This window comes from Dermacentor albipictus, chromosome 7, assembly GCF_038994185.2.
Source record: "Dermacentor albipictus isolate Rhodes 1998 colony chromosome 7, USDA_Dalb.pri_finalv2, whole genome shotgun sequence".
NCBI lineage: Eukaryota > Metazoa > Arthropoda > Arachnida > Ixodida > Ixodidae > Dermacentor > Dermacentor albipictus.
In genome coordinates this window covers 102,960,044-102,973,638 of record NC_091827.1, presented here as the reverse complement: position 1 = coordinate 102,973,638, position 13,595 = coordinate 102,960,044, and the positions used below count along the sequence as shown (strand labels likewise).

The 13,595-nt window shown below is 46.7% G+C and overlaps 1 protein-coding gene across 3 annotated transcripts in view; it reads left to right on the top strand.

The window, feature by feature from the left end:
- Positions 1–350: 350 nt before the first annotated feature.
- LOC135914004 (uncharacterized) overlaps positions 351–13,595 on the top strand; it is a 36,943-nt gene continuing 23,698 nt past the window's right edge. Inside the window, exons 1-2 of one of the 3 annotated variants that reach the window (XM_065446707.2) lie at positions 351–575; positions 8,990–9,008. The gene's annotated coding sequence lies outside the window, so the exon portion shown is untranslated. Of the gene's footprint in view, positions 576–2,350; positions 2,443–8,989; positions 9,009–13,595 lie in introns of all 3 variants that reach the window. The other 2 variants (XM_065446706.2, XM_065446705.2) reach the window with 2 other exon arrangements.

Genomic DNA, 13,595 nt, shown 5'->3' with positions numbered 1-13,595 from the left:
GATGGGGATAGATGCCGAGGCATTGGAGCAAAGCAAAAGAGGCTCTGACCAATGCCTCCTTTACTAGATGCCTGGCACGTGAGCTGAGAAATTGGTTCCGGCCTGTCTCCTCTTCTCCACCCGGGTCAGCTGTGAGCGCTAGTTGCGGCGGCTGCTCCAAATTTCAATCACGTTCGTTCTCCTGCCTCCGAGATTGTAGCGGTGTCTGTCGCGATCCCGGAGGTAGGACTCGCGGTCTCTCGTCAAGCCATTGGTCGAGCGCGCACCAGCATAGTAGTCGTCACTTCCTCCGCAACAGGATTTAGCGTAGGCAGCGAGCGCCGTCTCTCCGCGACTACCATGAACTACAGGAACCTCCGCTCCAATGGGGAAAACTAGCGACGCGGCAGGCCTCCAGTAAAGGAGGCATTGCTCTGTCTCTCGCGTTGCCGTAGCGGGTGTAGTAAACATATGTGGTACGTTGTGCGTGTGGCATCGCGCTGGCAATCGCGAGATAAATTTTAGCTCCCGGTCTCCGTCTCCATCCGATAGCCTGCACCTCGTCCAACCGATCAGCGCTCTGACAGAAAAAAAAGGTAAGCGTGCGACGCCGGTGCTGTAGGTGAAAAGCGTCTCGCTTGGAAAAAGCACACTATCATGACTGTATTGCTCACTTGGCAGGATTCGTGCCGGCATGGAACAGCACGCGTTGGTGCCCGACGCTTCTTTAGGCCTAATAATGTTTATTTTGTCGCCACCACTTCAGACTTTACGACTGTAAGTCGCAGAGCATTAATCGTTGTTTCAGTTCGGCCATTCTCTCAGTACTGCTAAATCCGGCGAAACTAGATGAAACACGCCCGTCTGCGCTTCAGTGCGCTTGCCGGCTAGACAGCGCTCACGCCGTTTACCTGACTGACTTTCCGGCACGGCGTCTACGTTACGTGAAAACGTGGGTGCTCCGGTTTTGGTCGCCGCAGACGTGGTCACCTCGTTGAAAAAAAATAATAATAAAGCACACAATCGGCCGATCGCCAGCGGCCATCCCGCCGTTGGCCACGTCGCTCCAGCGCCTGGAGGAAAGCGCTCGTTTGACCGCGCTATCCGTCGATCCATTTCGATGCAATCTGGTCCGTCCGTAGAGGTGCGACCTCGGAGTCATGGTGGCGAGATTCGCGTTATGATTAACGCTATCAATAGAAGTGCGGCGATGTTGTTGCTCCATTGTGCGAGCCGGAGAGCTTGTTGACAGCTCCAGACCCACTCTTCCGTGCGTCTTGACGCTCACACCGGTACGCGATACAAGAGGGACCTTTGGTGTCGGTGAATTCATGGCCTTTCACTGAAGGCAATCAGAACTGTACGTTAGCTGTACTATTATTTTATTTCACTGGTGTGCTCATTAGGATTGTTATGTAATACGTATCGTGCCCTTATTGGCTGAGCTGTATGCGTGTTCCTTGGATTTTATTATTTCTTACTGGTACGCGAACTGGTGGCTTCGAAGTTCGAAGGAACCAGTTCCTGGGACCGCCGACAACTGCATGTGCGTTGGCTGCTTTGACGAACGAATATTTTCCGCAGTGGCATGGCAAATGAAGTACATTCACTGCTCACAGGATGGTATATGTTTGTGTGATATACGTAGTGTGTGTTCGTGTTTCGTTCTCGCTATCTGTTGCTGCATATCAGCCATCTTGCAGTTCTTGGTTTTTAGGTCGTAAACAGTTGTGTCGTGTGTCTTTATTTCTTTGATTTATATATCTCCGCGGGCTAAGCAGACTCAGTTGACAGAACAGGCGTTGAATCCTAGTTTGAACGGGAGACTATGGTTGCTTGCAGTATTTCTGCAGTCACGCAGGCAGTTGGTCCTCGTTAAAGTCAATGACATCGGTCAAGCGTGCTTGAACATGACCGTGTAGCAGCGCTCAGTCCCCTTTGACACGAGCACGATCGAGAGTGCCGGTGTGACAGGGAATGCGCGTCTTTATCGTACAAACTTAAAGCGACGCTGACTGATGCCGTGGCATACGATCGAACATCTCACAAGGAAAATATGTTATATTAACCACAGTAATCACCGATAATAATAGCCTAGCCCGTTGATTCTCACCCATCACCGGATGAGAGACAACTAATGCACGGTGGGCTTACATGTCTTGCGCTTGTTTATTTACCTTGTACCTGTAACCAAGAAGTGGCAGACATAAGTAGTGACACAAACATATCTTCAGGGCTCTAATTCTAGTGGTATATACTCCTCGGAAAACGCCCGGAATAAATTTGTTTTTAGTATGTTGTATATATAAAGCTTATTATTATTATTATTTTTTAATCGCCGAGAGCGTATAGCGCAATCTTGCCTATTCAGGTGGAACAGGCAAAGCACGTTGCAAATTGAAGCCGTACAGTGGTGAAGGCACCTCAACTGAGCAGAAAATCCTGACTTGCACCATTTTCAAGGTACGCAGCAACCCCTAAAATCTGCTGAAATATTCATCGACGTTTTACTTAAAGTGGACCTTAACTGCTGCAGGTGTCGCCTATATTTATGTGCTCTGCAGGACAGAGGCCTCTGCCAACGATCTGCAATTATCCCTGTCTTGCGCCAGCTGTAGATTCAGTAGATATACCAGCAGACCTGCATGGAGGCCCTGCGTTGTCGTGCGGTATAGGAAACCTATTTGAATGCCTTGGCAAATATCTATAAAAATTCCACAGCTACCCCAATTCTCCGCAAGAATAGTGGAAAATACCTATCAAGAAAGGGGTCAGGCAATGAGAGACAATCTCTCCAATGCTATTCACTGCGTGCTTAGACGTACGCGAGCTTGGCTACGGTGTTGGGCTGCCAAGCACGAGGTCGCGGGATCGAATCCCGGCCACTGTGGCCGATTTTCGGTGGGGACGAAATGCGAAAACACCCGTGTACTAAGATTTAGGTGCCCGTTATAGAACCCCAGGTGGTCCAAATATTCGGAGCCCCTCGCCCCCCCCCCCCCCCCCACACACACACACTCATAATCAGAAAGTAGTTTTGTCACGTTAAACGCCATAATTTTAGACGTACTCACCCTACTATACTATGGAGCTTTAGGAGTGAGGGTCAACGGCGCATATCTCGTTAACCAACTGTTTGGGTTGTCGTGTTCAGCAGTGCTACTGACTTTCAACAAATCATTGAGGATCTTAACCGCCAAAGTGTAAGAGTACAGTTGAAGATTAATATGCGAAAGACAGATGTGATGTTCAGCAGTTTGGCAATGGGCAAGGGAACGAGAAACAGAACTGTTAACTAGAACGGCATTGTAGTACTTCGCTTATATATACCGTATACGCGATGAGCGCATTGATGAGCATGTTGGATTCGTTCGCATTACCGGTCCACGACCATGGCGCGATTCCACACTTTTTGATGTGCACGACAGCGAACTGTGTATGTCTGCTCGACTCTCCGAACTGCGTATTAAATTTGCTTTTATAGCATGTCCTTCGTCGTCAACCGCTTCCCCCTTTTCTCTCTTTCACTTTTGTGCGCAGTCTACTGCCGCTGTTGTCTGCGCTTTGGCGTCAGCGAAAATCCGCCTGCAGCCGTTCATTTCCCGGAGCTTCGGGGCGATTGCCTACTGCACGCAACACCCGCTGCTCGTAAAGCACTCTGCCGTCGCCGATTCTCCGCTCAGTTTTCGGAAACTCAGGCACGCGCCACCTGTTCGTGTCGCACATCACGCTTTCGCTCTTCCGGCGTCGCGACGGCCGAAATCCGTGCAGTGTTGCCGAAGGCAGATCTCGCGTCAGCTGAGCCGACCGGTCTTGTGCGTACTCCGACGATGAATATTTTAGCTTTGCACGTACAGTAGGAATCTGATATCTACGCATTAGATCTCGCAGACGACCGAACCACGCCTTCTCAACAGCGAAGCGTAAGACTCGGTTCTCCATCAGTGATCGCAGTTGCCGTATCGTCGTCGGGTGTCAGTGCGCTGGCACAACACCCTCTAGAGTTGGCTGACACCGGCTCGTGAACCCTTTCTTACGTGCCCTGGCGGCTAGGCGCACGTCAGAGGCTCGTAGCCTCTTTTGCGCGGATTTCGCCCCCTATTTGACGCTTTCGCCGTACCCTGAACACAACAGTGCATCGTTTCAGCGATATCTGGCTCCGTGTCTGCCGTGCGGCGCCGGTTTTTCCTTCGTCCGCAGCATTCGAAAAACCCGGCCTGCTTTTCTGCTGGAATCGCACGATAGCTGCGTGCGGCGACGGCCTCCGCTTCTGTTGCTGCTTGCGTCGAACACGCGCGCGGAGGCGACATGCCGACCGACGTATTAGCCCACACACACACTGTACTGCTGGCACGGATCGAGGTCGTCGAAGCGCGCACAGGTTTCGCTATAGCTTTTTTTTTTTTTTTTTGCCCCCATCGGGCTACCTGTGCTCTGCCGTTGTACCGTGTCCTGTGCGCTTTCTATCTTTTTTTTTTTCCTCGCAGCTTTTCGTTCGACGCGCGCTCCCGTCTTGTCAAGGACTCGTCGCGTGTTCGCCGCGGAAACGCGCTCAATCGTCACATGCGCGTGCGAAGAAAAAAAAAAAGTGGAGCAGACGGCCGCTGGCAGACAACGCGTTACAACGGAGGTTGTCGGGGGGAGACTGCCTTTTCCCAGCTGTACTCTATGCGGCTACATGAATTAGGGCCAGAGGTCATCTCGCAGAAGTGTTTTCTTCGGCGACTCGAGAGCAACGAGACGGTTGGTTGGGCGCGGCTAATTTGGTATGAGTGAGGATAGGGACGGGGAAAGGAGGAGCGAGGACGCGGAAATTGGCCGAAATGCGTGCCGCGGTCGCCGACCCCCGCGCGATATACTACTGGCGCTTTCTAGCGCGTGCGCAGACGGCTAGCGAGGAGATATAGAAACGCATCCATTGTCGTAGCTGGCCGACAGAAGTGCTCCGCGCATGCGGCCAGGCGTACGTGAGCAGTCTGGCTTGCGAGTCGATTGACGTCGTCTTCCGAAAGGGTTGCAGACCGCGAATGTCGCTACGGCAGCTAGAATGTAAAGCAGGGGTGGACGCACCTTCGAAAAATGTCAACACGTCGCCTGTGTATCACCGAGTTCGTTGCGCTCCGTGCCAACGCTTCGTAGTCGTGGTCATTATCGACGTTGCAACGACAGAATGAATGTAGAAGCAGCATCGGAAAGAGAAGGGCTAGTGGTGGGTGTTTGTAGTGGACCGATCTTGAAGCGCACCAGCACACACTCAAAAACACAACCGAACAAAGAAATGCAGCACTTACGAGTTGGAATCTATATACGGCGAAGCTTTGTGTGAGTGCATAAAGAGTCGAAACACGAGTTCATGTTTTGTGAATGTCTGCACAAAGTGACATGGAAGGCTTTATTAAGGCATTGCAGAGAGCCTGATGATGCAGTGTCGCTAATGGATAGATGGATAGATGGATGCTTCGAGCGTACCCTTTGGAATGGGGCGCTGAATTGCGCCACCAATTTCTTGTTATTGCCTAATGTCCTACCTATGTCAAAAGGAAAAAGAAAAACCACGATGAATTTCCCATAACCAAAGTTTCTGAACCCCTATTGTGAACTTTCTTTTTGCACGTTTCCGTAATTTGTTGTTTCCCTACTTCCACCAATCTTCCTATAGCCACTTCCTAATCTATACTGCAGACATGTTTACTTTCCCCCTGCTCTCGCTGAACCCAAGGGCTTCAAGGCAGCCAGAGATGCCTTAATCGACCGCTGGGCAGATGTCTTTACATTCTAATGAAACATGCGCCATAGTTTCCCTAGCTTTACTGCAGCAAGCACATGCTTCTTCTCCTTTAGATCTTGCTTTATAAGTGCCTGTTCTAAGGCCTCCTGATCTCGCTTCAAAAAGTAATGAGCTTCCCTTTGAGTAGTCATAAATTGTTTCTTTCCTGATTTCGTTTTTTCTCTTAAGTAGTTACTCATGGCAAGTTTCTTTTCCATTGCCACCACCCATGACATTATCTCAGCCTCTCTGACTTTCCACTTGACGTTCTTTGTAGCCATGTTGCTCATATGTAGTTTTTCTCCTGAACCGTGAGTCAATGTTTTTTTCCTGTACAAATATGTGAACAGTTTCCCAGCCCATTTACTTTCTTCCATATTACTCATTTGTTCTTCATAATCAATTTTGCTCTGAGCTTCTCTCACTTCAAAGCTTGTCCAGACTGTATCACCCTGCACAGCTTCATTTGTAGTATTCCCGTGAGCGCCCAATGCGAGGCGTCCCACTGACCTTTGGTTGCCGTCGAGTCCTAATAATAATAATAATATTTGGGGCTTTACGTGCCAAAATCACTTTCTGATTATGAGGCACGCCGTAGTGGAGGACTCCGGAAATTTTGACCACCTGGGGTTCTTTAACGTGCACCTAAATCTAAGCACACGGGTGTTTTCGCATTTCGCCCCCATCGAAATGCGGCCGCCGTGGCCGGGATTCGATCCCGCGACCTCGCGCTCAGCAGCCCAACACCATAGCCACTGAGCAACCACAGCAGGTGTCGAGTCCTGATTGTACACTTGATCTCATGCAAACAACTGCATTTCCACGTGTAAGTCCTGGAACCATTACACCTTTCCACATACTCCGGAATACATCGTACCTATTTTATCAGCATAGCGCTCTGTGTTTCATTACTATCACACTTCTCTGTCAGCCTGCTACTATTGTTTATTCCTGTGTTTCCAGTTATCTGTAGCCTTCGTTTATCCGTGTACCAAGGTATTTATATTCTTCTACCCAAGGGATTTTTCTAACCATAAATTGACGCTGTCTGTTCACTGTTTTTATTGAATACCATAACACCTGAGGTCATTCGCAAGAACTTGTTGCTCTTAAGAAACGAAGCTGCTCAGATTATTACTTCTCGCCATGAAGTTCTGAAAGGAATTAACACTGTGATGACATAAATGCAGCCTCCAAAAATATGTGAGTACGATTGAGCTAATACGAAATTTTGCTTGCACTAACTATGCACATAATTCATCGTCTACAGTGAGGGACCAACAGCATGCATCTAAGTTCTCTGGACTGCTTAACATGGGCAACCAACAACGTAGTGTAAATGTCTTCATTTTTGCGCAAAAATAAACCAATCATTGAGACAGTCTCGGCAAGGGAAAAAAGAAAGGATTGCACAGTGGCACAAAAATAACAAAGTGAAGGGAAAGAAACACTCTGTGTAGGTTAGCAGTAAACAAAAATAATGTTTCATATGGAAGAGTAAGAAAAGGAAATTACGAAGACTATGAACAAAGGTAAGCACACGGCATCACTAAAAAATTAACACGGTTTAGGTGCTGCTGGGCCTTGTGCATTATGATGAAATTAAGAGTCTGCTGACAAAACTTACGAAATCTTTTGAGAAATTATGCCTACAGGTATTAACAAAGATACAGTTCTTGCCTCATGTAGAACAGCTTGTTTTAATGCGACGAAGTCCTTTGTTTCAACATTGTGAAACTATGGCTAACGATCGCATGATGTCTGTATTTCCTTAAGGAATTGAAAATAGTGTAATTCCTTTTTCTAGTCTGCTGCTGCAATAAAAACACGCAGCAGTAAAGCATTCTCCTAGCAAACAAAGCTTGATAAGCCTGACTCACAGGCTCTTCACATCCGGCTCTTTGGTGACTGATAATAAATAAAAAAACAGACAAAACAACTTTCATGGCGTATCTGTGATGTGAAAGTCGGGTGAAGGAGCGGTCTCCTTCACTGCACCCAATGAGCATACTGGAAGCATGACACCTCGGCACAGTAAGGTTTCAGCACAAGACTGTGGTCACAAGAGAAGCACTCAAAAGTGTAGCCCAGTGTGTTTTGTTGAATAGTAACCTCACTGATCACAATTGTTGAAAATTGGTAGAAAAGGTTGTCCCCATTTGGAGACAGTTGTGTTGTAGTAATGTAAGGGAGAGCTTGGCGTTTTTTCTTTTTTTTTTCTTCCTAAGTCATCTGATGATCACATTCTCTTCATATTGCCGTGTAGCATATCTTTTTAAATTCTGCTTGTCATATTCAGCTGCAGTTTGCTTATGCAGAAAGTGCTACTAATGCCAGTGAAGGCTTAGTATTGACTAATAAATCTAAGATTCATGTAAGCTAAACGAACCACAGGGAGACCACATTGTACATGCCTGAAGTGTTTATCTCATCCACCGGACTGCCAGCTACACCTTGCATTATTTGCTGCTGCCGTATTCTCTGTTTGTCACTTCTGTGAATGTCACTTTCAGTGCACAGTAATTGCTTAAATCAATAGAGTGCTTGGCTGGGGCTGCTGTACCACACAAGAATTATGCAGATTCAACACACACATTGGAATATGCGTGGAGCAAAGCTTTCGTGAAGTGGTTAAATGAATGCTATGAAACTAAATGTTATCCATATGCCTGTCTTATACAGCATATAATCTCATGCAGATCTGTTTATGGATTACACTGCTCATGCCGAAATGTGAACAGCCGTACATGTGATTGCACACTGTGGGGCAAGGATGAAGGTGATGTTTGACCTTTGTTGGGGCAATAATGGCGTGGAGACATTGGCGGAAAGTTTTCATTCTTCCAAGGGGGGATGCGGGTAGGAAGGGCCCCGACCAGCTTTCCGAACCCCATCCATAAGTAAACACATAAATAAATAGGTAAATAAATGTGTTTTTGTTTGAAGATTAGTCCAAAGAAGACAATCCCAGTTACTTTCTTAACACAACCTCCTTTTATGCCCTGAAGCATAAAAGTAACTGGAACGCGAATGCACTTCTCCGCAAAGTCCGGAAATTAATATTTCGAAACTGGTGTCATCTGCAGAATTCGTTCTAAGTGGATCCACCTTGTGAACTCCATGGCTAGAATTTGTAAATTGCAATATGGGCCATAATGTAATTAGTTAAAAGCTTGGTGTTTTTTGGCTAATTAGTCGCTTATGCATTTTAATTTTTTTGCATGTCCACCTCTTCGAGATCAGCTCATGGACTAGAATTGTGGTATGTGCGACAGGCACCCTTTAAAAATTTTGGAAGTGTTCACTGAAATATTCTGTGTGTGTGTGTGTGTGTGTGCGTGTGCGTGCGTGTGTGTGTGTGTGTGTGTGTGTGTGTGTGTGTGTGTGTGTGTGTGTGTGTGTGTGTGTGTGTGTGTATGTATATAAAATAAAAACCTTCATAACAACTGTACTTGAAGAAACTTCATGTGACCTTGAAGAATTGTTTACTGAAGTGACAGCCTTATATGAGCACTTATAAGACCTCATAGTAGGAGACAGCTCATATCACAGCCTGAGTCCCCTTGCACCACCAAGAGACTGGCGTCTCTTGGATGAGCCATACGGCAAGTAATTCCATTAAACATGTTAGGAAGATGTGTTTTGTGTGTATTAAGTCATACAAATATGCATAAATGAAAAATCCGTGTAACGCCTTCTGAAAGCTTTAATACAGAAAGATGCAATCAAGAAATCTTTTCTTGACGAAAGGTCACTTGAGAAGATGCAACATAACATACATAAAGGTTATGCAATATATAATAACTTCTGAACAGAACTTATGACTACAATTATTAGCTAACACAATAGTTTAATTACGTGTCAAAGCATGCCTTATGCCATTGGTTTCATCTATTTAATGGTGGCAGAATAAACAATTATAGAGTAATTAATTATCAGGCACACAAATAAAGAACTATATTAACAAGTAAATTATAAGACAGCGATATCTAAACACTGCGAAAGGCCGTGAGAGCAAGTAGGAACAGCCTAGATTGTGTTAGTGAGCATCTAATAAAGCATATGAAGAACAAAAACTAGGAGCATAAGCTAGGAGTTTTACGGATAGTGCAACGAAGCGTCTTTGCATACCCAAAAGGCCTCGCCTTGCTTACGCTATTATGTACCCCATATTTGTTCCTTTGTATAACTTTTGCATTGTTTTCTGAGCCGGATGGTTTGCTTGAAGCTTGCCTCACTTTCCTAAGGCTTCCCTCACCGCCTCGTTGCCTTGTATTAGAGCCTGATGACTTTTGCGAACCGAATACCTCGTGTTGCCTTAGTGTAAGGAAGCATTCTCTCCGTAAAACTGGCGCCATAAAACAGAACGAATCAGAGCTGTTCGATAGGTCCCCACTCTTTTTATTTTTCAGAACTTATTGCCACACAACATTCCTGAAGGCACACCCCTCCATTAGAATGAGAGCAAACGATTTTCTGAATCAGTGAGTTATGCCAAATGCACAAGGCAGCCACGAAGAACCATGTGTGATAGCGTGCATATGATATTATAGTTCAACACAAGTCAAGGTATCATGACGACGCACTTCGCATTGCATTCTTGCTCATTGTTACAATGAACATATGCTAAAGACTTCTCCAAAGATTCGAAGAGATACGCGTTAATAATGGAGGACTTCAGTCACCAGTTCTGGCCTATCAGGTCCCGGACGTCCATGGTGAGCGTGAGCAGGCACTTGCTTAATTTCACAGGTGAGAAGAGGGAGGCGCATCCAAAGGGCCTGGACACGATCCTACTACCTCGTGAAAACCAGTGAGAAAGTTCTCTACACTAATTCCATAGTTGTGCACATGAAAAGGACAACGGACACAATGGCGCTTCCCTTCGTTCTCATATCTCAGATTGTTCCCTTGCTCAAATGTGAAAATGCCTCCTGCTAATGTTCACAAGACGCCACTGGATGGCGCAGTGGCGGCACTAAGCTTAGGCATTGGCTTAGGGTTCTTGCAAGGCTCAGAAGAGTAGGCAGCGGCGCATGCGCATAGCGCAAGACTTGAATGTCCAGTATCTTGATAAAGCGTTTGCTTTGGAGGGGGCCGTGGAGGGCGAATAATTGTGCGTTTTCTCCTAGTTTGTAGTAATTCCTCATGGCTGTCTGTGCACCTGAGGAGTACTACATCCGCTGGACGTGTGCCTCGTGTCGCAGAAAATCCAGTGTCAGCGTCGGCATCTGGCGCCAGCGTCCCCGTGAGCGAAAATTTCCATATACGAGGGTTGATCCAGAATTAAGGTTCCCAAAAAGCTCCAGCCACACAGGAAAGTGCGAGGCAAAATCCAGCAACACTGCTGCGTGCAGCTGTTCCCCCACTCTCGATTCCCCCCCCCCATTGCTCTTTGCTTCGCTGCTCATTTTTGGCTCAGCAGCCATCCAATATTGAGGTTCCCATTGTTGATCCCGCCAAGTGCGAGATTCATTCTGTAATTCACTTTTTGCACACCTAAGGGACTCCACCCGTGGATGTTCATCGTCAGCCAACAGAGGTGTATGGTGACAAGTGTGGCTCCGTTTGACACGTCCGAAAGTGGTGCAGGGAGTTTAGTGCCTGTTGGAAGGAAGTCCACGATGAAGAACTGAGTGGAAGGCCATCAGTTATGGAGACAGTTATCGAGATCGTCCAACACGAAGTGCTTCAAAACAGGAGGATCACCATCCGTGAACTTGTTGCTCAGATTGCAGGGAGTTCTTACGGTACAATAGAAGGAGCTTTGACTGAAAAATCGGGGTATCACCAGTGTTGTGCTCGATGGGTACTGCGGCTATTGACATCAGACCACAAGGAGAAACGTTTTGACTGTGCTCGCCAGTTTCTTCAAGGAAGGAAGGAAGGAAAAAGTGAAGGAAGGCAGGGAGGTTAACCAGTTTAGATTAACCGGTTTGCTACCCTACACATGGGAGCGGGATGGGGCGTATGAAAGATGGGAGGAGAGAGAGAGAGCACATAACACAGCAAACACATCATCAGTTACAGTTCGTCACTCTTGCGCGCTACGCGACATCACTGTCACAGCCACTTGTCCAAGCCCGTATCCTTCATAAACCGAAGTAGTCCCTTCGTCGCCTTCAGCTGCGATGTCTTCTGTCGGCGATATGTGAAAATGGTTGCAACTGGCAATGGTCTATTGTCCAGGTGCGCTAGAACAGACGCCATGGACTGCCTCTGAACGTTATATTCAGGACAGTCGCACAGAATGTGTTCCAGCGTCTCCTCACAAAGACAGGCATTGCAGAGAGCGTTGACGGCCATTCCAATGCGAAACGAGTGGGATTTCATGAAGGCCACCCATAGCCATAAGCGATAAAGCAGGGTGGCCTCAATGAGGGCAGGTTGTGTTGATGATTGCAGTGGTTGGTCTGGCTGCTTGGTGTGCACCATAGAGAGAGCGTTATCTCCCGTGCAAGCACTTGAAGACTGCTGGCTGCGTCGGACCATGAAAGTGGTATGGCCTCTTCCTGTGTGTCTTCGAGAGCTGTCCGAGCGGCTTTATCAGCGTCTTCATTTTCTATGACGTCGCAGTGACTTGGCAGCCTCTGAAACGTCACGTGATGTCCTTTCTCATGTGATGTATGGAGTAGGCATCTAATATCGAGCACAAGCTGTTCGAATGGCCCGCAACGCAGAGCTGATAGCACAGATTGTAAGGGCTGCCTTTGAGTCACTGAAAATTGACCATTAGCCTTAGGCGGCCGCCAAATTTTTTTAGGATCAAAAAGCGTGCCAAGCAATTTGAAAAAAAAAGGGAATATACAGCAACATGTTAATTCTGTCGGCATCGGCTATCCATACCTTTAGAAATAATTATTAGTTGACTACCTCCTTCTCTTGAAAAATATAGTAAACTTTGTTTTGTGTATATATTTAAATATATTATATTTGTGCACTGTGTTCACAGTAGAAATTTTTAAAAAATTTGAAGTTGAAGAATACGGATGAAGTAGCTGCTGCTGGTGCTGCTAATGCAATTGTTCTCTTAATATCAGGATTTGCAGATATAAAATGGAAGCATGAATTAAAAGCTGTGCACATCCGCACCGAGAATGATGCAGTAAGCTTTTATTCACAATAAAATTTTAAGTGAAAAAGTAGAAGCAACTAAAAAAAACTGCAAATGATATGAGTGACAGAACTTTGGTCATGACAATTCCCCCTCCCCCTTCCCGGAAGACTTTGGAGGGGGCTGTGCCTAGGAGCCCCCTTTATCTGTAGCTGCGTCTGTAGCCTAGTGGAAACTGTAACACACACATGTTCTTTAGTGTGAACATGCTCTGGTGGACATGCGCGCTGAGGTGTATGTGGAACACATGCCAAGCATCTGAAAAACTACTTGGCACTGGCACGGTAGAAGTATGTGTGCAATTGTGGCCTGATGGTTAGAACATTGTGCTGGAACATTGTGGTTTGCTGCTAGCTTGAGGCTCATATCACAGCGAAGCTGTTTCTGGCTACTTTCCTCACTATCATGTCCACGTGTAGAAAAAAAATCTTGAATATAGTGCAATGCTGGGCTTACCCACGGCGGAACTAGTGCAGGCATTAAGCCCTCCCCATGTGTGAGTGTTAACACTCCCCATACATGAGCAGATTCCAAAGATAGTGCAACACCGGTCCAACCTGCAGCGGAGGTGCAGTTCGCCATTAAGGGGCCCTCAAATACAGCTTTGCTGGTAATCCTTCGCAGAGTGAAAGGGTACTGAGTTTTCTTTTTTTCTCTCACTCCCTCTCTCTCTCTGTGGGAGCTATTTGGCAAGACCAAAGAAAGCAATAATCGGCAAAGTCTGGAAGGATTCAA